Below are 25,791 nucleotides of genomic sequence, written 5' to 3'. Positions count from 1 at the left end.
CCCTGAGACAGTCAGTTATTGGTTCCTGGATATCACTAATTAGTCTAGGTTAGCTGTGCAAAGAGCCTGTCTCCTGCTCCCACCTCCCGAGCATTGGAATTACAAGCACACGCACTTTGCCTGGCATTGTGTTCATAGACGCATGTATGTGTGTAGAAGTCATGGACCGACTCAAGGTGTCCTCCTCAATCTCTCCACCTTATCTTTCGAGACAAGATCTCTCAGTGAACCTGGAGCTGACTGATTTGGTGGACAGACTGACCAGTGAACGCTGGAGACCCACCTGTCTCCATCTGCCGAGTGCCGGGGTGACAGGCACTTGCTGCCATATTTAGCTTTTTGCATGGGTGCTGGGGACCTAAACTCCCATTTTCATGCATGGCAAGTCCTTTCCAGACAGAACCATCCCCGGCACTCCTCGTGTTTACAAAGCAAAACACTTTACCAACCAAGCCATTCCCCAAAGCCTGTCTCCTGGCCTCTTAATCAATGTAGTGAAGATTGCACCAATCATTTTTTAGGGAATATGAGAAGAATTAGAGAATCATGACAGCAAAGCAAGAAGGAGACTCTCTTGCACATACTAAGCATGTTCTTGTTCCAATTCCCATTGCTGTTATAAAATATCTCGATCAAAAGCAACTTAGAAGGGATTTGCTTTAGCTCTTAATTCCAGGCTTCAGTTGATCATAACAGGAAGTCAAGGTGGTGACTTTAGTCACTTCACATCGGCAGTCGAAAGAGAGAGAAATGGATACACACGTGCTTACTTGCTTGTGCTCAGCTTGATATTTTACTCTTATATAGTCTGGGATGCAAGTCTAGGGGATGGCACTACCCACAGTGGACTGCGTCTCCCCACATCAATTAAAGGCAGTCTTCCACAGATTTACTCACAGGCCTACCAAGTGCGGACAATCCTTTATTAATTCCAGATGGTTGTGGGTTATGTCAAGTTGAAAATAAACTTAATCATCACAAGTACTAGGTGACTTTAGTGTCTCATCTTTAAGAAAGGGAGCTTTGGGGGAGCAACCAGTTAGCACAAAGTACTTATTTGAATAAGGTCAAAGGGGACTTCCTCTGCCAGCACCATGCCCACTGCCTCACAGTTGGCAGACATGACGGTTTGATAGCCACATGTTGCCCTCTGGCTTGGTCTCCAGGAGCACACAGAAAGTGATCAGCTCTCAGGATGAGGAGGATCCAGCCCTAGTATTGCTGTCATCTCAGTGCCAGCAGTGAGACCCTTAGGAACATGGCTGTGATGGGGCCTGGTCCTGTCTCCTTCCAGTCTCATCACCTCCTGCTTTAGCCAACCAGCATGTTTCTCCTGACCCAAACATTATGACAAGTGATAGACCTGTGCCATGCCCACTTGTGCCATGGGCACCCAGGCTGCACACTCTCAACGCAGCAGCACAGCCCAGATTGCAGCCTTGTACCCTGGAATCAGACGGGAAAGATGCACTGAGATGCAGGACGGTGCGCCCTGGTTCTCCCTAAGCACAGCTGGCTTAGGTCTGGAGTACATCAGACCTCGCAATCCAAGCGTAGCCAGGACTCCGGCTACAGTTGTAGGGACAGAAATGACTCAGAAGCTTGGACTTGGGGGAATGTTCTCGCCACGGAGACCTGGTTGGGAAACACGCTGCATGGAGAGGATATTACCACAGGAAGACCCCAGCACCTTGACTCCGAAGACAGACCGAAGCAGACTTTCAGGACTCGAGGAAGTGCTGGTGAGGGGTGAGGGGTGAGGGGGATGGGAAGGCGGCAAAGCTCAAGACCGGAGCTTTTGTTTCTGCTGTTTCTCTGCCTTTCATCTCGGGTGCCTTGAGTTCTGCTGAAAAAAATAGAGTATAAATAAATGATCAAACAACATGACAGTGCTCGTTCCCCGCCAGCCGGCGACCTTGAAAGGGTCTTCAGTATTATGCCTTTGTTCTCCTCTGGATCTTGTCACACTTGTTCCACTCAACAGCACTGTCGAGCCAGCTCAACACACCAAGCGGAGCCCTGCCTCTCTCCTCAAGTAGCTTCCCAGTCCACGGTTCAGTGGGCACCAAGTAGAGCCCCAGTATGCCAGAGTTCCAAGCCTGGGGCCACAGGGAACCACTATGAGTCTGGGGCTCTTGCCCTGAGTGGTATGAAAGTCATAGACTGAGCTGGTCCACTCGGATGGCATAAACTCTGAAGTCTTAACAGGCTGTGCACTAGTCCAACAGTGTGGGATCATGGAGTAGAGTCAGGGACCCTTCCAGCCGCTGGAGCATGGAGAGGAAGCTGGAGGTGCTAATCTATCTGACAGGCTGGGAATTCTAGGGCCAGGAATTTGGGAGTCCTTAATGTGTTGCCAGCAGTCGTGTGTCTATCCCAACTCTCTATCTCAAGGAACCTGGCATGGCCTAGGAAAGGAATGGAATTCTTCCGAGTGTACATAGCCGAGGCCATGTCAACATGAAGGTTCAATCCTGGGGCGACCACATGGGTCTGGCTCTGGAGAAATCCCGTCTATGTCTCCCTATAATGACCCAGGAGAAATACCTGGGCTGTCCTCGAATGAGAGGTACCAAGTGGGGTCCAAACCCCTTCTGTATTTTCCCAGCAACATTCTTCTATTTCAACTTACTGGTCCAGAAAATGGGTACATGTCTCCTCTCAGAGTGCCGAGACCAATGGGCAGTGACAATAGATGCCTCTGACTCCCATTAAAGTCATGGGCTGGAGGCACAGCAGTTTCTCAGAACCCTTACAACCGTCTCTCCCAACAATACTGCTGCAGGTGCTGCACTGGAGGGACAGTGAGGCCAGCAGTCCCTGGCCAAGAGCCACATGCAGAAATGCAGGACAAGGAACATGATCCAGGAGTGAGGAGGCCATGCCTCCTGCTCTCACAGGCTACCCATCAGCCCAGCCTGCTAACACTGCTCTGTGGCTGGTTCGTGCCAGCAACTGGGCTGCCTGAACATGAGTATCTGTCAGGTAAGAATGACATCCTGCTGACAGCCTGGGGCTCCCAACCTAAGGCCATCCTTCCTGGATGCCACAGTACTGTCCCCTAGAGGACAGGCATTGAAGACAAAAGACCACCTGCTGTGTGAGTCCTATTCTGAGTACCTGTCATAGCACACCACACGCAGGGGACAGAGGGCTCCCACTGTGGAGGAGAACGGACAAACAAGGGGAGCCCACGGGGGCTGGCTGGAGCAGGGGATTTTCAGGGGAGATGCCAATGCCGGTACAGGGTGAGAGTCTAGGGGATACCATAGGCAAGAGGTGCCAGCTGGTGTTATCAGGGCTGGGTGATAGTCTTGTTTCTGTTTCTTCTTTTTAGGGAGCAAATTCATTCCTTCTGCTCTAGACAGGGTCCAAGATAGTCTTGTAACTTGAGTTTAGGTCAAGTGCCTCAGAGAAGGCCTGGCCCCTCAAAGGACAGTGCCCTGAGACTGGACCTGAAGAGAAGGAGAAGGGCAGCTTCAGGCGAGGTTGTTGTTTATACTTTTGAAGTGAGCAGGGTGGGTCCGGTGGTGTGGCTCAGTGGCAGCGCACTTACGAACACTCCAGTCGCCGGGTTCCATCCCCAACACCACGAGACCAAAGCAAACAGGTTTCGTGTGTATGTGACCCACTCCTACCTCTCTTTGAAGGCAAAACTAGTAAGAAGGGCCCTGTGTATGTCCACCCCGGGCAGGTGAGCCGTCATCCTTGGAAACGCCATCAGAAGTCCCATGTGCTCCGCAGACTAGATCCCCTGCTGCCAACTGGCACCCTTTCCCACTTGGGACAGCGCAGTCTGCGGGATTGGGGTCCCTCTGTGAAATGCAGGAAAGGATTCGCATTGCCCCATAGAGGAAGTACTAGGTATTTTCTGAGCATCCACTTCATGCCCAGGCCCTGCCAACCTTGCTCAGGGAGCCCTGAGAAAACCAGTCCTTCGCCCGGTGGCAATGGGCAAGGAAGCATGGCTGGGCTGTGAGCACAGGTCCGTCCTGAAGCTGGAGAACCCTCACCTGCACATGCCACAGGGCGGGCTGCGCTCTTCCCATCCATCCTGCCCTTACAGCAGAGCCGGCCGGGCTGGTCTCCAGGACTGGTTCTCAGCATTTTCTGTGGTCATCATTCACTGAGGCTCCTGCCCACGAGTCTCCAATTTCACCGTGAGCTCATTGAGCAGTGGCAACACTCCCAACCCCATTTAGGAATCTCATTCTTCTGCAGGACTAGAGGGACGGTAAGGAGGTGGGGGTGGGGGACAGGGGACAAAAGTGGCTTCAAGCTAGCACCTTCCTCATGGCCACCATGGGCAGGCCTTGGGCCTAACAGGGTCCCTCTACCCCAGTGCAACCTCTCTAGGCTGTGGGGTCTATGTTTCTAAACCACAGCAAGGATGTGGCAGAAAACCTGGGACACGGGTGCAGCATAAGAGGGCCAGATGACATGGGCACAATGACATATGCTGGCAGCACTTCAGTGAAGACTGACAAACCTAAGTCATGTCTCTTGGACAGAGAGAAGGCTCCCGGGTAGAACTGAGGAACAAGCGGTCTGAGCATTCTCCTTTGGTAGTCAGAGTCATTAAGGGCTGAGTGTAGGCTCTGCTGAATTCCCCATTTTAGGGGCTGCTATTAAATGGGACTATGATGATACTGGTGGTCCCATTTGCTCCTGTAAGTGATTCTTGGAAATTCTATCTCCTCCCACCCCATCACCCCTCCCCATTGAAAACGCCATTGTCTCTTCTACTAGTCAGATGAACACTAGAGGCCCAGGTAGGCGGGGGAGGCCACACAGCTAAGGGCTATGTGGATGCCATCCCCAGTCTCTGAGGGATCCCTCCAAGCTCTAACCGGGACGTGGGCAGCATGACCCATGGGATGTAACCCATAGAGGTCTGGAGAGGTCAAATTCTCTTCACTATTTCTCACCACACTCAGCCACACAGAGCAGGCTCAGGGATCCAACAAGTTTCCACGTAGAGTCAGCCAGGGTGAGCAGCACAGACACCTGCAGCTAGAAGCCAGTGTCCTTCACACCTTCAACCACAGGCAAAATATGGTGTCAAGACACCTGGTGTGTTGCAATAGAAATAATTACTTGACAATTAAAATTAAGGGGGAAAAATGTCATCCTTGTAACTAATACCTGTAGACCCCTTCACGAATCAAGAAAACGCCTGCAGTCCTTCCTGCCAGTAGGTGGTCTGAATTGATCCTTTTACTATATGAGTTCTGGGAATCAAACTCAGGTCATCAGATTTGGCAGCAAGCTCCTTTACCCACTGAGCCATCTTGCTGGTCCTCAACCCCTTTTCCTTCTAATTAAAATGTTCACCTAATAGTTCATTGACAAAAAAAAAATTGTTTGGCCATTGAAAAGCAGAGCCTATTGATGTCACCATACACCGTGGGGCATCCAGACTTGATATCTGTGTGGACTTTGACAAGACCCCTCAGGCTTTCCAAGCCAACCAAGACGTCCAAAGGCTCGGCTGAGGAGCTGAAAGTTCTCAGTTGGAGAATTGGAAAACCTAGAACTTCACCTAATAGGCATCAGGGCCTCCTCTCTGGGGACTCTTGGGTGACTCCTGACCTTCTCTGGGACCCACTGGACTAGACTGATCGAGAAGACTCGTCTATATCTCCAAGATTCTGCCCGCTCTGGCTTGGGGGCCACTCTGGGAGTCTCGGGCCCAGATGTATGAATTGAGCACAAGTCTCATTTGCTCAGTGCTTGACTGGGCCCCTGTGTCCACACAGCTTCAGACTGAGGGCAGCCCAGGCCTCCAGTGGAGAAGCATCTGATCCCCTCTTGCAGAGCAGGAAGCTGAGACTTCAAGGAGTGAACCTGTCTCCCATACCCCTGCCAAGCAGGCTCTGAGGTGAGCCATTCTCTGGCTCTGCCTCCTCCCCCATAAGTTGCAGAGAGAGGAGCTGCATTCTCCTCACAGTGGTACCACGAGGGCCACCGCTGTCATTCCTGTGTCACTGGAAGGCAGACACTCATCTTATAAACCCAGTGGTCTGACTAGGCATGTAAACATGACAGTGGTGCTTATGCGGTCCCTCTGCCCACCACAGAGGCTCCCACTGTATGGAGGAAGCTCACAGGTAGTAGTTTAGTACACGATGGAGCTGTGTCAAGGCCAAGAGTCCCATGAGGAGGCTGCCTGGAGGAACAGAGACAGGAAGAGGGTGATGTCTCAAGGAACTCTATGCCATGGGGGACGGAGTGTGGATCAACTGAATGACACAAGCTTGGCGTGCTCATCCTACCCCCTAGGAAGGGGCTGTGAGGCTAACAAGGCAGGCAGGAGGCCATGCCTGCAACACAGAGCTGCTGGGGATAGGTGAATCGCAGCGCCATTTCCAAACCAACATCCACCCTTGAGCGTTGTGTGCTCACCAAATCTGGACTCTCTTCATCCGTCCCTCTCTTGGTGGCCTTGAATCTTGTAAGGCTCATGATCCTCCAGCCAAGGACCTATGAGTGTTGGGTATTTTTTGTGTGTGTTCATGACCCACCTAACAGCCAGGGGAATGTACCACAAGGAACAGAAACTGAGCAGAATGAAGGCGTAGCTTTGTCAGTACCAGCACATAGTAGGTAGTCAGTGCTTTAATAGGATGAACAGAGGTGAAGCCAGGGACACTGCAGGTGAGGTTCAGGATCCCAAGAGAGGCTTCCTCTAGCCTATCCCCCTCCAGATCTTGTTCACCAGAATGTTGAGCAAACCTACTATGTGCCAGGCACTTTCCCCTTACTTTGCTTCTAAAAGGCACACAATGATTCTATGAGGCAAGGTAAGACTCTGACCCACTGTCATGCACTCCATGAGAAAGTGCAGAGCTGAAATTTTGACTCAAATTTAACTGGCTCCAGAAGCCTTTTTCTTAGTCACTCAATTTTACTGTTTCTCAAACTCACAGCCTCAGTAATTTGCCTCTTTAGTTTAAGCATCTGTTGTTCAATATTTGAGGTCTGTGTTATGGTACGTCATCAGACATTCCCACGGTAGTATGAACGTATATTTTGATAAGAGCATCTGGGTTGTGCATATGTTAATAGAGTGGCCACATTAATATTAGTACTGTTAATGTTACCGCTCTAACATCTACACCTCATCGTGACCATTAAATGCATTCACCTTCACAACCCTCTGGGGCATCGAAGGTGACATTGCATCAAAGATTCACCCCTTCTGACTCCCCCTGCCCCATTGCTGGTAAGAGCTGTCTTCCTACCTTTCCGTGAAAGGCCGCAGACCCAGCCGTCCCAGGAGATGGAAACTCTGTAACCTTGAACATCTCCCTTTAATGTCTCTGATGATCAAAGAGTCAGGTAAGGGGGATGGCACTTCACATAAATAGCTGAGTGATTTTCCCAGTCACTTAGAGTCCAAGGAGGTGGCTTCCCAGCAGATTCCCTACACCACACGAAAACTACTGAAGGAGAAAGGAACTCAGAGCTTTCCAGTGCCCGGAACACGCACCACTAAAGGATATCGGGAGACACTTAGACAGGAGAGAGTGACTTGTACGTCCCAGAGTTCAAGTTGAGAACAATGAAGAAAAGGGAGCCTGGATGGACCAATCGCTGGGCAGGTCAGATGACAAAAGCCAGCAGGTCTTTCTCCCACTAAGATTTATCTCATTTCTAGGCATCTAATCCCAGCTACTCAGGAGGCTAAGGTGAGAGGATCACAAGTTCAAAGCCAGCTTGGGCAATTTACTGAAACTTGTCTCAGAATAAAAAATAAGAAGATGTGTACTTGCTTGACACACGGGGATTCTAGATTCAATCCAAGAAAGCCTGCAAAAGAAGAGACCCCTTCCAAACCCTCCTGTGTGCTCACGGCCGTATCTACAACCGGGAAGAATGGCTGCACCCACAACACAAGCAACGGGGACTTAGTCTCACGTTCTTTGAACCAGTGTGACCCAGATTCGAGCCCACTGAAGTGTTCTCTGCCTGGACAACTCCTTGGGCTGTAAGTCTCTGTGTCTCTGCACTTCCTGTGGTCTCTCCTTGTCCAGGACCTGTTATTGTCCATGACGACAGCTCCATCAGTGTGGTATAGTAAGGCATCTTGAGGGAGGGAGAGAAAGGCCTGTTCCCATGGCTTTTATTACACTCCATGGTCTCTAAGTATTACTCTCAGAATCTCTCAGGTGATCAATATGTATACTGAGCTTTGATCTAGGCTTACAGATGCAAGTGAACCACAGCAACCCAGGGCTCTGGACTATTGCTGGTGCTTCCAACCTAATGTGTCCACTGAAAGAAGGAGGGATCGACCAGGAGCCAGGCCAAAATGGCTCTGATATTGATCACCTCTGACTTTTTACCTAAGACTTAAGACCCCAGACCCCACATGTCTCATGTAGCTCAGGCTGTCCCCTAAGTCCCTCTGTAACCAAGGATGGTCTTGAACTTCTTGTTGCCTTACCTCAGTCTCCTGAGAGCAGGGATTACGGGCAGGTAATACCTTGCTAGTTTATGCAGTGTTGGAGCTGAACCCAGGGCTTCAGGCAATGCTAGACAAGCGCTCTGTCAGCTGAGCTGCATTGCCAGCACAAGACAAAGTCTTACCTCTAAACCACTGACTTTTCACTAAGCCTTTAGCCAGGCCACTGACTTGTCCAAGCAGCGTGTCCAGCCGCCAACTCTTTTGTCCCATGTGACTCTGGAAAGCCAGGACCCAGGTAGCCCAGCTCAAAGGGAGGCAAGGTCACCCAAGAACTATAGTCCAGCAACCTATGGCTCCTAAACAACTCAGGCCTCATGCCCATGGTCCCCAAACTTCATGGACACTGTCATTTGTACCCTTGTCCCTTACAAGTCACTTCTCTGTCCCTCCACCTCCCATATCACCCTCAGGGTTCCCCCAACACTCCATGAATCTCCCTAAGCCCCAACCAGGAGCTCTTGTCCATTTCCCTCTTCTCTGCTTGTTGTGATGAATCCCAGAGCTTGTCCGACACTGTCAGCATGAAAAAGAAAAGCAGCTGACAGCAGGAAGACGCTCATCCACACACAGCCTGTCCTTCCTGGTGATTGCAGGAACACACTTTATTCATTGATTTTCCTTTGAGTCCACTGAATGCTCTGACCTCATCCTTCTCTGTTCCAGCACACAGATTCAGGGGAGATCCTTCCTTAAGTGAGCTCCACGGCTGTTTGCACCCCAAACCTTCCTTGCTCACCCACAGTGAACACTCCAGGTACCTCCCCAGATTCGTGGGTGATCTAGGCACCTTCTTCCAAGGCATATCCATAGCGTATGTATAGAGAGGGTTCATCCATAGGCTGGATGTAGAGAGATTCCGTCTGCAGATTGTATGAGGAGAGGGTCCAACTGCACATCTATTTGTACTCAATACTGGCAGAAGTAAACTCAGAACGGATAGAGAGTGGCAGGAACTGTGTCACCTGCTAAGCACACACAACTGGAGAGTTGATGCAGGCACTTGACCCTGCCAGTGACCTTGACAATTTGCCTCACGATGTCCCTTTGAAACTTGACCACAGGTCACTGCAGCCAGTAGGTCAATGTCTCTGGTCACGTTCGTGTCTCCTCCAGCTCTCAAAACTTGCAAACCTGCCTGTGGGGCAGGCATTTTCAAGCAGCATAGATCAATTGGAAAAGTGGATTATCTCCAGTTAGTGACTAATAATAAGATAATAACACTATAACCGCCCTCAAAAGTGCGTAGGAGCTGAAAAAATTGTGGCAAAAGCCGAAAAATTGAATTAAGTTATGCAAAAAAAAAAGAAAGAAAGAAAGAAAAGGAAGAAAACCCAAAAGCATGTGGCCTTGTGGAGAGGCAAAGAACAGTTAATTTAGCATCAGAATTAAATTACTCCTCTGTTGTAGATGAATTTCGCGTGGCAAAATGAAGAGGGATGTATTTAAACAACCGTGAGTTTATAAATCCGATAAATCGTCAGGGTCTCCTTCACATGTCTTAGTTCACATTCCTAACCTGTAACATCTTCCCTCGGTTCTCAGCACAGCGGGCTGTGTGCATGGCTCCTCGCCACTCATCCCAGCTCTGTCTACCAACTGCTTCCTGTTTCTCAGTCTGTCCCCGGGGTACACACACACACACACACACACACACACACACACACACACACACACACACCTGAACATCGTCCCAAGTCGTCCTGACAGCCTCCTCATCTTCCCTTCGGTCTCAACACAGGGGGGCTTTCTCTGGCCACCTCCCCTCCCATCTACTTCTTCCTGTGTCTCAGGCCACTTGTCTGTTGCTGTGACAGAACACTGGAGATGAGATCATTTACAAGAAAAGAGCTTTTGTTTTGGTTCGAGTGGCTGGGAAGTCTACTATCCCAATGACAGGCATCAGAAAGGCCCAGAAAGGCCGAAATCTCAAGAGACCTTCCCAACTCCTGTGAGAGAAACATTTAGCCCCGCACCTCCCAGCACCTTCCTCTGGTCCCCGTCATGCACACTGTTTCCAGCGCATGGACTTCTGGGAGCCTGCTCACACCCAGCATCCTTCTCCCAGCCCTGACCACACGGTACTGTCAGAAACAATCTACTACAGCCAGTGCTGCCCTCATAGGCTTGGGGGTGGGGGGATGAGGTACCGGTGAGTGAGCTATGCCACTCATCCACCTCGGCCTGGAGCAGGAACCAGACCCCATGGGCCTAGCTCTTCTCATCCATGAAATTACCCCCCTCAGGGGTCCATTTTGAGCATCTGATAAATGACTGGAGTCAAGGCAGATCCAACAAAGCCTAGAATATGGCTGTCCTCTGTGCATTTTGTGTGTGTGTGTGTGTGTGTGTGTGTGTGTGTGTGTGTGTGTGTGTGTGTGTGTGTGCATATGCACAGTCCACAGTCTATTTGTGAAGGTCAGAAGACAGTTTGTAGAAGTCAGCTCTTTCCCTCTGCCATGTGGGTTCCAGGGATTGAACTAGCTTAGCATTGAGCATTTTTCCACCAGTGAAGCCATCTTGCTGGCCTCTGTGTGCATATTTAAAACTCTCTTTGTTTTTAAGACAGGGTGTCGTGTAGCCCAAGTTGGCCTCAAACTCCCTCCGTAGCCCAGGACGACTTTGACCTTCTTTCTGAGCCTCCTGCCTCCGCCTCCCAGAGGCTAAGAAGACCACACATCGTGTTCACAGTGCTGGGCATTGAACCTGGGAACTTGGGCACAGTAGGAAAGTCCTCGATCAACTGAGCGACATCCCAGCCCTAAGCTTTTTAGTACAGGCTATCTCAGGTATACATTAGGGAAAATATTACAGTTCACTGCTAACTCGCCACCAAGCTCCCAGAACAGTCAAGCCGTGGCCTATCTCACCTCATCCTCCCTTCCCCGGTGCCCCCACCTAGGTTATTTAGAAGGAGATTTCAAATGTCGTCATATCGTTAGACAATCTGCAAGTTCCCCTAAAATAAAGGGAGGGAGGGTGTTGGTTTAGTGTGCTTTATTTGTGAGGGAGGGCGAATCTCATTATTTAGCCCAGCTAGCCTGGAATGTGAGATCCTCCTGCCTCAACTTCCTGAGTACTGGGATCACAGGTGAGTCCAATTATGCCCAGCTGGGTCCCTTTTAAAAACATAGGCACAATATTGTTTTCACATCAAAAAAATAATAATACATCCTACCATTGTTGAAACCTGAAACTGACTTATGTCTGCCTTAGCCATCTCTGTATCTTAACACCTCAGAGAAGGGTTAGCCGAGGGGGTGTCCAGGTGGGGGCAGGGTGTCGAAGCTCCAGTGTGACAAGCTTCCAGCTCTCATCACCCCAAACTCATCTCTGTTTTGTGGGCCGTTTTGATCTCTGACCATCTACACACTGGCTACTTTGAGTTACTGTTTAATACAGCGGTTCTCAACTTGTGAGTTAAGACCCCTTGGGGGCTCACACATAAGATAGCCAGCATCTCATACATTTACATTAGGATTCATAACAGTAGCAAAATTGCAGTTATGAGGTAGCAACAAAATAATTATATTCTTGGGGGTCACCATCGCAACCTGAGGAACTGCATTAAAGGGTCACAGCATCATGCAAGTTGAGAACCACCGTGCTAGAGGGTCTGCCCCTGCTTGCCTGGTTACACTGCTCTCTCTCTCTCTCTCTCTCTCTCTCTCTCTCTCTCTCTCTCTCTCTGTGCGCGCACGTGTGTGTGTGCGTGCGTGTGTGTGTGTGTGTGTGTGTGTGTGTGTGTGTGTGTGTGTGTTGATGGTACACTGGAATGGAAGACAGCACTGGTTTAATAGCTACAGCTCTCAGGGTGGAGAATGAGTGGTTCTGAGGAGAGGAGAGGAGAGGAGAGGAGAGGAGAGGAGAGGAGAGGAGAGGAGAGGAGAGGAGAGGAGAGGAGAGGAGAGGGCAGCAAGGACATCCAGACATATTTGCTCCCTGACAGAAAGCTCAGTCTGTTTAGATACCAGGATACCATGAGAAGTCAGACCCAACTTAATACAACCAGTCTAGGTTGGTGTCAAGGAAGGAAGAATGAGGGACAGCTAGACCACATGGAAAATAAAAATACAGCCTGAAGGGTGTTGATGAGGAAGTGGTCCACGGAGCAGGACGAAGACAGCACAGAATTAGAGCCGTGCCTTCAGGAGCCTCAGACACACAGCAGAGCTGCTTTTTCAATCCAATGGGAAAAGGAGACATTGTTTATTAATGATGCCTGTGCAAGCCGCTATCTTTTGGAAGCAGGTTAAAATCTCATGTTACATTATACACGTAAACCCCGGGAGGACTGGAGAGCTAACAGCCAAAAACATTTTTTAAAGCAATAGATATCATGAAAGAAAATGTTGGAGCTGGCAAAAAAAAAAAAAGTCTCGGGTATCAAAAAAGTAATGTTTCAAAAGAAAGACACAGAGTTGGGAAGCTGACTCAGGGAATCAGAATGCTTACCACACAGGCTTGAGGGCCTGAGCTGAATTACCCAGCACCCATGGAAAGACAGGTGTGGTCTCACATATTCCTAATCTCGGAGGCGGAGGCGGAGGCGGAGGCGAGAGGCAAGAGGCAGAGACAGGAGGGTCCCTAGAACAGCCTCCAAAATGTTCCAGCTTCTGGCTGGAAGGAAACCCTGCCTCAAGTCAGTAAGATGGGGGGGTGGGGGCAGGCCTCCCTACTCCCTCTTCTGGCCCACACGGATGCACACACATGCATATATCACCCCCAATCACCACCTTACAATAAACTTCTTATTGAAAAAATAAATTTTAAAAGGACATTTCATTACACAAGCATTACTTTTATGACAACAGAGAACGTTTATAAAGTCAATACGAAAAGTAGCAATTCGGGTATAAAACTGTTTGCAACACAGTTGCAACACAAAAAGCTAGTGCCCGTGCATGCAAAGAGTAGCTGCCTACTCCTAATGATCAAGGAGGATTGGAGTTGGGCAGAGATGATTCTAGGCCAGGCATGGCACACGACTAAGTGGTCAACTCACATATTAAAGACGAACAAAGTTTACAAGAAGTTGAAATTATAGGGACCGTGAAGTTTCATGTTGCCTCCATCACCCGTGGAAAAATGCTAAGCAGTGCTAGCGTGGCCCGCTGGAGTGACCGAAAGGGAAGAGCTGGCTCTCAGGTTGCTGAGGAGAGTGTGAAGTGTTACAAGGTTTTCCGTGGAGCCACCTAGCAACATTGTCTAGCATAAAAAATACATGTGCCCTTCCATAGAGGAACCAGAGACTGGAATTGTGTTTGGTGGAGATAAAAGCCCTGGTTGGAGAGTGAGAGCACATGAATGTTGCTGTAGCACTGTTTAGAGCAGAGGATAAAAAACCGGAAATAAAGTGAGTGTCTATGGGTGAGGAAAGATTCCTCGGAGAAATCAGGGCACTCACTCATCACTGTGAGAAATGATCTTCTGCCATCTTAAGACTGGACCCGAGCCAGGCTGTGGTGTTGTATCCTTTAATCCCAGCACTGCAGAGGCAGAGGCAGAGGCAGAGGCAGAGGCAGAGGCAGAGGCAGAGGCAGAGGCAGAGGCAGAGGCAGAGGCAGAGGCAGAGGCAGAGGCAGAGGCAGAGGATCCCTGAGTTCAAGGCCAGCCTGTTCTACAGAATGAGAACCAGGACAGCCAGAGCTACACAAAGAAACCCTGTCTCAAAAAACCATTAAACAAACAAGCAAACAAACAAAAAGACTGGGCCCAAGGATGCTACAGCCCTAGAGAGAGTCCTACTGGTGTGGTTGTTTGAATGGGGAAAGAGAGATGAAGTGCCAGTGTGTCCTGTGATCCCTGCGGACATGTATGGGTCTGTGAGGTTGACTCCATGGCTGTGACTCTTGTATGTGTTTTGGGAATGTGCATGTGTAGAAAAACAAAGCTGTCAACAAGGACATGAATGAGACATGAGAGATGTGTATGAAGAGAGGAGGTGAGTGCAGAAGCAAGAACAGCACAGACTAAAAGGGGGCACACCTGCAGGCTCGAGCCAGTTGGTGGCTATCTAACAGTAGTAGGCCTGTATGTCACAAGTAAGGACTAAGAGGGATGTAGAGGATGCAGAAATCCAGCAAGCCTGTCAGAGAGGAAGAGGGGTGTGCCTGACCTCTGTTGAGAGCTGGCTGCTAAGAAGCATAGGCTGGGGGTAATAGCATGGGTCAGAGTCCACAGCTACATCTCGAGTGCTGTGTGGAGAAACACTGCTGTCCTCCCTGGAGGACCCTCTCAGTCTCGCAGTCCTGGGGCCTACTATAAGTAACCCTTACTGAACCCAACAGTTGCCCCAGTGAAGAAAATGAGGCTCTGAGAATGAGAAGCACCTTCCTGCAAGCCTTTGGGGCTCAAACCCTCTGTCCACCACCACCTCACGATGGCCTCCCAGGGTTCACAGAAGCCTCTTAGAGCAGAGCAAGCCTGGGCTAAGCACAAGAGCCAAGCTCAGGAGGAAGGAACCTGTTCAGTTCACACTCCTCATCACTCCACTCTGCACAGGGCAGAAGAGGAAGAGCTCACACAGGCTCTCCACACTTTGGAGCTCCGATTGTGTACTGGCCAACACTTTAAGACAGGCAGAGTGCAGTGTGCAGACTACAGTTATAACATTTGCGGGATATTAGGTTTGGCCTGGTTACCACCCTCAAGCCCCAATTGCTACCGAGGCTTCTAGAGCGGGAGAGAAGAGCATACCCAGGACACAATCAATGATTCCTGAATATGGAGTCCTACAGCGGGAGAAGCTCAGAGCAAGAATCTCAAGTCTGTTACATCCTAGCTGTGTGACCTTGGGCACCCTGTTTAATCTCTCTGTGCTTTGAGCTGTGCATGTATAAAGTGACCAATATGACAGAACTTCCGCCAAGGGTTTGTGGGTGAAGGTATTAGCATGAAGTGAAGGTTTCCTGGAGCCCAGCCCATCACAGCAAGTAAGCTGCTAAGACTTTGCTGTGAGCTCTCCACTTCTCCTTTGCCCCCACCCTTTTCAAATCAATGATGTATCAGTGGAGCTTTGTTCTGTTCCAATCCTGAGAAAGAGGGAGCATTTCAGGCAGAGTGCTTGCCTGGTGTGCTCGAAGCTCTGGGTTTTTATCCACCAGCAACTCTGAAAACCAGGTGTGGTGGTACATGCCTGGAATCCCAGCCCTTGGGAGATGAAGGCAGGAGGATTGGAAATTCGAGGTTCAGGAGCTGGAGAAGGCAGCTCAGTGGTTAAGAGCACTGGCTGCTCTTCTGGAGAACCCGGGTATGGGCCAGCACCCACGTGACAGCTCACAACTGTCTGTAACTCGGGTTCCAAGAAATACAAGCCCTCTTTTGGACTTTACACACATGTGGTCCACAGACATACACACAGGCAAAGCACATAAAATAAAATTAAAGTTATTCAGAGAGAGAGAATGAGAGAGAGAGAGAGAGAGAGAGAGAGAGAGAGAGAGAGAGAGAGAGAATTATCTATGGTCTGCATAACAACTCTGAGGCCAGCCTAGGTTATATGAGATCCTGTTTTGTTTTTTGTTTTTTTTTTAAAGGAAAATCATATTTTGGTACCAGAAACAAGGACTCAGCCTCTAGGAGCCTGGGCTGGGTAGAGTGAGCAGGGAAAGTGGTAGAGCTAGCCTAGCTTGTCCCAAACCTCCCAGGTCTGAGGGCTGATGTCACAGCAGGGGGCGCTGTTTGGAGAAAGCAGCAATCTGACTCCCTGTCCACCCACCCACCTCCATTTATTTCTTATTGAACCCAGTAGATACCAGGGAAGACGCTAGATCGAGCCTCGTAGGTACTCCAAAACCTTGGTCACGTGTCTGAAAAGCTGGGTCAGCCGCATGCGTGGCATTAGTCCTCAGAATGAGCTCGAGAACAGTGGGGAGAGGCCGTGAATGCCCCATCTGCAATCACTACTCTCTCACCACGGGGTCCAAATTACCTGGTGAAACAGCCGAAGGAGAGAAGGGTTGGTTTGCGCACGGTTTCAATCCACCAGGAGGGAGGGTGTGACAGAGGAACCTCTCCACTGAGGCCATCCCATCAGAGGTGAGGTGGCCGCTGTTCACATGACCCGAACCAGGAAAGAGGGGAAGAGGGAGGTCAGCGCTCTGCTCTCTCTTACTCTGTCCAGACTGTCAGCTCGTGGGATGATGATGCCCACCGTTCATAGTGGGTCCCTCCCACTCGGTTGGTTCTCTTTGGGAGACTTTCACAGACGTGCTCGCCCGTGTGCCTTGACCTCCTCGCTGATTCTAAATCTGGCTGACTGTGAAGACAGACTATCCCAGAGCCCCTAGTCCTAGCCTCAGATGACTGAGGAGCAAGAGGAGGCCAGGATTTCTTCGAGGGAATGATCCTTAGGGACATCTGGATAGAAAAACAAGCTTACCGCTCTCTTGGGCCTTTGAGTCTACAACTCAGGGTATCAGTAAGTACCTCCTTCCCTGGTGCCCAAGGCCCAGAGGATGACCTCTAACTGGCTCGAACCCCTCTTTGGCCCATCAGCCCGCATGTGATCTGCTCCTTTAAGCCCGCAGAGTGGGGAAAGTCAACTTCCGGTTTCCAAGAGGCAAGACCAGGCTTCGTATTTTCTGTTCAGAGGGAAGTAAAGGACACCTTCTCCAGGAAGCCTTCCTCACTGTGCCCTGTCACCCATCTTGCCCCAAGGACCTCAACACTTAGTCTTGTTCTTCCTTGAGCTTGGCACGCAGTCGACACCAGGCTGCTTCTATGGCCTCTCTTGCCTATCTCCCCCCTCCCCCTAGCCCCGGTCCCTCCCGGCACTGTGAGGGAATGATCCACCCACTCTCCAGGATCGCAGCTGCTGGCTGTGTGGTCGATTGCTTAGCATCCGCCTCTGGGAAGGTCTGTCCAGGAGGCAGACACCCACTGCCTCATGTCCTGACGCGCTCCACCGACTTCAGTTTTCTGTCCCATATGATTTCACCTCGAGGCCCTCTGCTTAAAGACTCTTTCCAGGGCCCCTCAGATTTCCTGCCGCGTCATTTGGCTTGCGGTTACTAGTTCCTCAAAGACTCTCTCTGAAACCATGACTGGAGCTCCTCACCCTCTGAGGGAACGGAGGGCCAGGCCTCCCTCCTCCTCCCTTCCCTTGTTTACATCCTGTCTCCCACATCATGCTGAGTGGCGCTGGGCTTTGTGACTCCTGAGTGGGGACCACATCTTTCCCACTTTCGTGTTTTATTCAGAGCGCGTGCTACCGATGGGAGCTTAACACGCAGCTGATATTTATCCAGGGCTTACCATGGGAAGATGGCAAGTGCGTTTTCACGTTATTTTATTTAATTATCAGAACAAGTACCTCCAGGCAGGCGGTGCTGCTCTACTTTTCAGACAGGGTGGGAACGACTTTCCACTCTGGGGTCTCATGGATAGGAGGCATTGAGATTTCGGTCTGATCTGCAGGGGCCACCCCCCAGTCCATGTGACACCCATCCCTGCCACCTCAGCAGTAACCACCTGCATGATCTGAAATTCATTTGCAAGGTCACCTCTTACGCTCTTACTTTCTTGCCACTAGATAAACCCCACCCTGCCAAATAGCTTCCCAGCCTCCCTGATCCTAACTGAGACACCATCTTTGGGCAGACCTTCTACCCCAGCCCCTGTCCTGGTGGGTCTCCCCACACACCATTGTCATTTTCCTCTCCTATGATGCTCAAGCCTCCACTTCCCTTCCTACAGACCCAGGCCTTTACCTCTGGGTCCGTGTGTCTTTATTGAGCACCTGCTGTGTGCCAGACACTTTACAAGAGGCAGACCTAACAGTTACACAGTCCAGCCCAGGACCTAACATCATAGCTAAGAAAATAAACACTTAAGGGAAGTGGGGGGGGGGCTGTGAGGTGCTGAAGTAGAGCGGGCATGAGGCAGTTGGGTAGCCTTTACTGGGTGGTTGCTTTCTGAACGGATACCTGTAGGCACTAGGGAATAAGCTAGCTCCTGCAGATGAACTTCCCTGGCGGATGGTACTGCTCAAAGGCCTGAGGTTGGTATGGAACATGGCATCTGGAGATACCCAGAAGAAAGGGCAGAGGAAGAAGAGGACCCATGAGGTGGGGGGCTGGTCAGTAGACCACTCAGGACCATTCCTGTCCACCCCCAATCTGCTCACCCAGAGACTTCATCTGTGATCTCACAGGACCCAGACCTCTCCTTCTACTGCGTGGGTCCTGGGAATCAAACTCACGTAGTCAGGCATGGCAGCAACTGCCTTTACACAACAAGTTGTCAATACTTCTGTGTCTCGTCTTCCCTGGCCACAGTGGCCTCCTCCTCCTCTTACTCCTCTTCCTCCTACTCCTCCTCCTCCTCCTCTTATTCCTCCTCCTCTCCCTCCTCCTCTTCCTCCTCCTCCTCTTATTCCCCCTCCCCCTTCCTCCTCCTCTTCTTCCTCCTCCTCTTCCTCCTCCTTTTCCTCCTCCTCCTCTTCCTCTTCTTCCCCCTCCCCCTTCCTCCTCCTCCTCCTCTTCCTCCTCCACTTCCTCCTCCTTTTCCTCCTCCTCCTCTTCCTCTTCTTCCCCCTCCCCCTTCCTCCTCCTCTTCCTCTTTCTCTTCCTCCTCCTCCTTCTCCTCTTCCTTCTCCTCTTCCTCCTCCTTCTCCTCCTCCTCCCCCTCCTCCCTTGTGCTCCAGCTCTGGTTGCTCTTTGACCTCCCTGCCATCCCCTGCCCCACCATGTGCCCTTTTGATCTGAAATTCTCTCCTCTGTAACTATGTAATTAATTTTCTTTCATAATGTTCATGGGTGGCTCAGCTCCTGGGGAATCCCACACCCGCACTCAGGCTATGATTCATGGCTCTGGCTTGGGGTGGCAGTCCCCGGGAGAGAAGCAACCTCCCTCGGGGATTCTTGTCATGGACACCCCCATAGCAGAGCTCAGCTTCCTGCTGTCCTCAAGCTCAGAACAAATCGCATCCTCAGTTTATAAGCTGGGTGACCCATTGCCCCAGCCCCCCAAGGCTTGCTAGGGAGGATTTCTTATCTCTAAGCATCTCCTTCTCCCAGCCCTGACATAACTGCCTGGCCTGGCCTGTCTCAGAAGCCCCATGAATGGCACCCCACCACACCCCCAGCGGCCATAGTCCAGCCCTGGATCTCTTGACTTCTGAGTGCCTTGGACCCCCTGCTCAGTCCCAGTGACCACAACACACTTCAGGCATCCTGAAAGTGGTCACCCAGCAACTCCTTGCTCTGGCAACGTCTAGGTGCCAAGGCTTCCACAAGGGACCAGAGACAGGATTTGACATCCAGAGAAGCAAGTCAGACAGGAGATATTTCAGATCATTAGTGAGAGTGTGTCAGTCTGCAAAAGTCAGCACAGTGGAGACAAAACAGGCCTTGGTATCAGTGGCCACTTATGTAAGTGCAAGATTACACCTTCCTGGAGGTGAGAGAAGCCAATGCCAAGACCTGAACAATACGCTTGGAAGGAAACGGCAAGTATAGGGGATCAGAGCCAGCACCATTTCCACACTTACAGATGAGGCTGAGCCCAGAGAAGTCAAATCCCTGCATGGGACCACACAGCAAATAGACAGCAGAACTGGAATCCAGGCCAGATGCAGCTGACTCCACACCTCTTCTTTCCCACCTTCCAGCTTCCTCCTGGTTCAAAACAATAAAGCCAATGGGTACCTGTAACCAAGGGCCCCTCCCTCTCCTACTGATTTGTCTTTTGCTGTGGCCGATCATGTTGCCTTGCTTGTAATTCTCCCCTCTATTGATTACTTGTGGCCTTTTCTTCTGGCCTTTGGGCATCTTCTAGTCATCAAAAGGTCTTTTGAGCCCCTCTAGGATGGGTCTACATACTGGCTACTCTGGGCATGCCTTTTTTTTAAATGTGCATTCAGCAAACTCATACTGCAGACCTAGTATGTGCTGGGCAACCTTGGACATCAGGCTGAAACACCAAATACAAAGTGAAGCATCGCATGAGTAAGTACTGAGTAGAAAAAGGCAGCCTTCGGTGTCAAGATACCCCTGACTCTTCCTGGTGGGCCATGGTGTCCCGAATTACTCAGCCACTTGTCCAGCTTTGATTTGAGTACTTAATCCCATCAGTGTCCCTAGCCCCTCAGACTATTGTCTGGGCCAATTTAGAATTTTACACTGGCAAAGGAATTCCTTTTCTTCATGTACCTACTATGTGTTTGGCTGCGTTCCATGGCATAAACACAGTGGACAGAATCTCTGCCTTCCTGAGATTTCCATTCTGCTGGGAATAGAATGGAATCAAATGAATGATTTGCATCCCTAATTAATTAATTAGCATGCAGAGAAGAGAGAGAAAGAGAGTGTGGAGCAGAGAGGTCTCAGAACATGGCAACCAGCACCATGACACAGCCAGAGGCCTCAGCTTCCCGCTGCCCGCACCAGCATACATACCTGCTCCTTCCTCATACACAGTCACCTTAGTGTGGGTACCTGTGCTTACCCAGCTCTCCCCACATGGCCCTGACCCCCACTTCCCATCCCAAGTTCCCCTATGCTGGCCCAAGTGACTTCATCACTGGCTTGGGAACCAGGCTCACTGGAACCAGCCTGGCTGTTGCCTGCCCCAGAATTGGTTGACTCTTTCCCTTCAGGATGTTTCTTCTGCTCCAGTATCTTCTCCAACTGCTGCTGGACACTTCCCACCATCGTGTTAGCATTTACCATACTGTGTTGTTCTGCTTCCTGCTAACTGGTTAGTCATCTCTTCTTACACATCTCAACCTTTCACATTCCCCAGCCTGGAGTGTTCTCTCTATTCTCAGATCTCCACCCACCCCTATCTTGGCCTAGCTACTTCTGCCCCACAGGAAACGTGCTCTCTCTCTCTCTCTCTCTCTCTCTCTCTCTCTCTCTCTCTCGTGTGTGTGTGTATGTATGTGTGTGTGTGTGTGTGCTCACTAGCTGGCATGTGCACTCTAGCTGGCATGGAAATTCACAGTGATCCTCCTGCCTCTGCCTCCCAAGTGCTGGGATCACAGGCTTCCCTTCACTTTTCCTGAGACCCTCCCTCTCCTCAGGAGTCAGCCCAGTACCTCACACACAGTAGATGGTTGAGTTTGGATTTAAAAACAAAACAAAACAAAAAAAACCCTGAATGAGTTGACTTTGTACTTGTCTCTGTTGACCCATTGACTTGACCTAGGACCTTGGAATGTGACCTCTCTGGGCTCTTGCTCACCTAAAGGAAAAGTTCTTAGCACATAATTGAGGATCACTTGACCTGAGTGTGGCGTCAGTATGAACACATCCCCACACAGGAGTTTCTCTGTAAACTGGCTGAGGAGCTGATAGTCTTAATGCAAGGCCTTTCCTCAGAACGCTCGGAGGTTGGGTTCAGCCCAGATGATGGATTAGACTCTGAGGTCTGTCACTCCCTAAGTGTGAAAAATGATGCCAGATACTCGCATCTTACAGGTAACTCTGTTTCCTCACCTGTAAACGGGAGTACAATGACAGTCCTTTATAGGAGGCTTGTGGGATTCAGCATGGGTCAGCACCCAATAAATGTCAACTGATACCATAGCTATTAACACACAACAAGGGCAACTACAGCATAGGCTCGAGAACCTAGTTCTTGATAAATGAAAAGACAAGTTTCCAGAGAGGTTAAGTAACTGCCCAAGGTCAAACAACGAGGAAATGGCAGCCTTGCACATCAAGGCCAGGTCTGCTGCGCCCAAATCCCATGTTATTTCCACTCCATCAAAGAGGCAGCTCAAAATAGGCCTGTGGCATTTCGGCTAATTTCCTCTAAGCCCTTCCCAAGTAACAAACTGTAGTCACACAAAGCCGCTCCCTAGACATCCATTCAACAGCCACTAAGCACAAGTGCCTGGTGTGCCCGGAGCAGCAAATAGGGCCTGAACAGGGCCAGCTCTCCCAGGTGGCCTTTCTTGCCTACAGAAGGACCCTGTGACATATAACTCATTTGGAAAGAAAGGTCTGTGAGACAAGAAGTGTCCAAAAGATGAAGACAGGGAATGTTTTGGGCATTAAATGGGGTAGAGAAATGAGAGACAACCCCCTTGCTATACGCCAGGCTCCTTGCCTTTCTTCTGCCTTATGAAGACCACAAGGTAGCTACTTAGGCATCTTTTACCAAGAGTCTGCTATGGTTTAGAATGTCCTTGGGTGCCAAAGTCTTAACAGTGAACACGACTCAGGTCTCGCTCATGAGGGGTTTTGAGGCAATGAGAAGGTCATGGAACAATGAAGTGTGGTCAACGTGGTGACTGAAGTCATAGCAGTGTGGCAAGCAATGAGCAGGGGGTGGCTGGGAAGCTCTAAAAGGAGTGGACAAGTGCTTAAGGACCCACTTTTCAGACACTGAAACTGAGTCTTCAGGAAGCCAACTTGGATAGAGTATGGCAATTGTCCAAGTCCCGAGTTAAGCTGTGTCCCCAGGCCTATTCTCTCTGCAGTAGTCTCCACTGTCTCTATGCTGGCTGTGGAGACCGCTTCCCTTCCCCCCACCCCTGTTGTTTTCCCGGTGACGATGTGGCCAGAAGATGAATCAAAAGCTGCGAATGCTACAGCCGCTGTCAGCAGTTCCGAGGTTAGCAGAGTCTGAGGACAAACAGAAGCATCTGAGATTCTGAGCAGAAGACCCAGGGGTTGATAGGGAGAGGGAAGGGATGAGAAGAACTGTTTTGCTCCCACTATGCATGGGAAGGTCAAAGGCAGCCAAGATGACAGGCATCAGTGAAGGGAAACCTCTCAGACACATATAAAACACCCAAATGTCTCTCCCAACTCCTCTGCTCAAAAGACCTGGGTGATCTCAGAAGCCTTGATACCTGCCCCTCACGTCTTCCTTAAGGATAGCAGTCCAACAGAAACACCCACCCAAGCCACTACTAAACCGTGCCTGGGATGAGCAAACTATCCTCTACCTCCTCTCTACTGCCATGTTCCTCCCACAACAGGAATCCAAGGCCCAAGAACCCTTTCCATGCAAGCCAGCTCCAGCCTCCACTAAAATTCCTTAGCACAGGTTGAAGAGCTCCTGCAATCCTCTTTCAGAACAAGAAAGACAGCTATCAGTCCTCAGCAGGGTCCTTCCAGTCTGAGAAGGGAGCCAAGATTGGGAGAAAAGGAAGTTTCATGCAGGTAGAGAAACAGGTAGTTTCTACCTGTGACTGGCAGATGAGAGGAAGGAGTTGGGCTCTGGGATTTACACCCAAGGAACTATTTCTACTTCAGTCACCTTCTGCGTGCACCCCTAATCTCTGGATCAATGAAAATTATCAAGCAGATCATCTCCAGGCAAAGTGAAGGATGGAATTATTAAATTATGAAATCAAACCATCTCTCTACACCCTTCAACTGACCCAATGGATTCACAGCTTTCTCTAGCCCCTCCCCCCGAAGGAAAGACGTACTCTAGACTCTCATATGGTCTCCTTTTACTTAGTCACAAAACCGATCAGAGGAAACATGCCATCCACAGAGTAAGCATTGTCTAAGTGCTTCAGTTCCCAGGGTCACATTAAGGAAAAGTTGCACACGCAGTCTGGAGAGGTGACGCAGGAAACAGCCCAGGCTCACGGTTCTGCTGAGCAAGAGAGGGCTCCTGTCTTTCCCTGCTCGTAACAGAGAGGTTTTTTTTTTAAATCAATCTCATTTATGAATGACAAGGGAAACTTGGAAAGATCCACCTACTTCTCCAGAAAACATTTTTATCTTTGAGATGAGTATTATAGCCCAAACCCCAGTCACCAGCCACCCTCCTTCTCATTCCTTCACAAGAATAATCTTTCCAAAATGTCTACTTGTGGAAGCAAGATGTAGAATTTCACAGAAAAGCTACAGAGCCACAGATAAAGCTATGCACACCTCTGTTAGCCAGAAAGAAAGATCAAGAAAAAAATGAGGAAGGAGATGCATCTATCCAGCCAGTAAAATAAAACAACCTCCCCTCCCCAAAAAGTGTGGAACCCATGCTTAGGGGAGGAAGAAAAGCACATAGAGACTATGTTTGTAATTACCCATCCAGGTTCTCTTCCAGGAGGAGAAGCAGCTGATTGAAGTTTTGTGAGAGTCTGACTGTGATGGGAGGGCTGTATTTGAAGCTCTGGGCACGTAGAGTTGGAATGAAAAGGAGGCTGATCTGGAAGAAACACCAAGGGGGGAGGGAAGTGGAGAGAGAGAGAGAGAGAGAGAGAGAGAGAGAGAGAGAGAGAGAGAGAGAGAGATCGCCAGCTACGCCTTCCTCCCAGCTCCAGGAGGCCCTGGACAGCGCTCATTCCGGAACTGTGGAACAGGAGTCGGGGAGGCCAGGCAGCCCGGCCTGGCCCGTCCGCGGACAACAGAGGCCCCGTAGCCCGGCCCCACTCCTGGCGGGCTACAGAGCGCTGGGAGCGCACAGAGTGGGGGAGCTGTCCAGTTCAGCACCACGGCGACGCAGTAGGTGGGCGCTCCTGCTCCGAGAGCTGTCCAGTCCAGCACCGCGGCGATGCTGTAGGTGAGAGCGCCCTGTCTCGGGGAGCTGTCCAGTTCAGCACCACAGCGATGCAGTAAGTGGAAGAGCCAGGCCGGGGTGAGCTGTCCGTTTCAGCACCACGGCGATGCTGTAGCTGGGAGCGCCTGGCCCGGGGCTGCGCGGCCGCGAGCGGGGGAGGCGGGCGGGCCTGCCTGCTGCAAGACGCCGGCTAGCGCGCCCCATCGCTCTCTCGCTCGCTGGCTTCCAAGGAGCTTTGCGGATCGGGGGAGGGAACCCCGCCTCGATTCTCCGGGAGAAACCCCCTCCCTCCCCCACTTCGCCGACACTACCCCCGCCGCCAACAACAATAACCGCGGCTGCTCGTCCTGCCGCCACCGCGCCCGCCAACCCTGCTGCCGCCGCCGCCGCCGCCGCCGCTGCCGCCGCCGCCGCCGGGGCACAACCATGGGAGGCGAGACCCCCTCACCGGTGCAGCTGAGCTCGAGGGCTTGCAGAAGACTGGGCAGTCTCCTCTGAAACGGAGGCACCCCGAGGACCCCCTCCCTCCCCAAGGAAGAGAACTGGCGAAGCCACGGATTTTCATGGCGCAGGCCGCAGAGCCGCGAACGAAGACCGAAGGTTGCTTCCCAGCTCTTCCAGTCTCTAACTGTCTAGGTCCGGACCATGAGAGATGGTGTTGAGAATTCGGCTGTACCCTGGCGCGCTGTGGAAGCCATCTCCAAATTAGCGATCACATATGGAAACTGGAGACCAGAATTTTAGGAAAAGAGATTAAGGCATCTCACTTGGGGGGGGTGGGGGGTGTCTTTTTATTTATTTTCCCTTTTTTAAAAAAAATCGCTGCAACTGGAACAGTTTTTTGATCTCAAAAG

The 25,791-nt window shown here is 50.7% G+C and overlaps 1 protein-coding gene and 1 long non-coding RNA gene across 4 annotated transcripts in view; one reads left to right on the top strand and one right to left on the bottom strand.

Annotated features, from left to right (window-relative positions):
- Positions 1–909: 909 nt before the first annotated feature.
- LOC102554213 (uncharacterized) lies at positions 910–25,343 on the bottom strand. 3 transcript variants are annotated; one of them, XR_015625747.1, is made up of 4 exons: positions 24,465–25,343; positions 19,962–20,088; positions 16,401–16,519; positions 910–1,846 (listed from the first exon to the last, which is right to left on the bottom strand). It is a non-coding gene; the product is annotated as an uncharacterized LOC102554213 (long non-coding RNA). The 3 variants fall into 3 exon arrangements; XR_015625748.1 differs by lacking the exon at positions 910–1,846 and adding an exon at positions 13,272–15,795; XR_015625749.1 differs by lacking the exon at positions 16,401–16,519.
- The window catches only part of Cacng2 (calcium voltage-gated channel auxiliary subunit gamma 2), a 127,562-nt gene continuing 126,470 nt past the window's right edge, over positions 24,700–25,791 (top strand). Inside the window, exon 1 of the mRNA XM_087559290.1 lies at positions 24,700–25,791. The gene's annotated coding sequence lies outside the window, so the exon portion shown is untranslated.

The sequence above is a fragment of the Rattus norvegicus genome, chromosome 7, assembly GCF_021556685.1.
Source record: "Rattus norvegicus strain SHRSP/BbbUtx chromosome 7, alternate assembly SHRSP_T2T, whole genome shotgun sequence".
NCBI classification, from domain to species: Eukaryota; Metazoa; Chordata; class Mammalia; order Rodentia; family Muridae; genus Rattus; species Rattus norvegicus.
The sequence above is the reverse complement of the archived record's forward strand: the minus strand, read 5'-3'. Positions and strand labels throughout refer to the sequence as shown.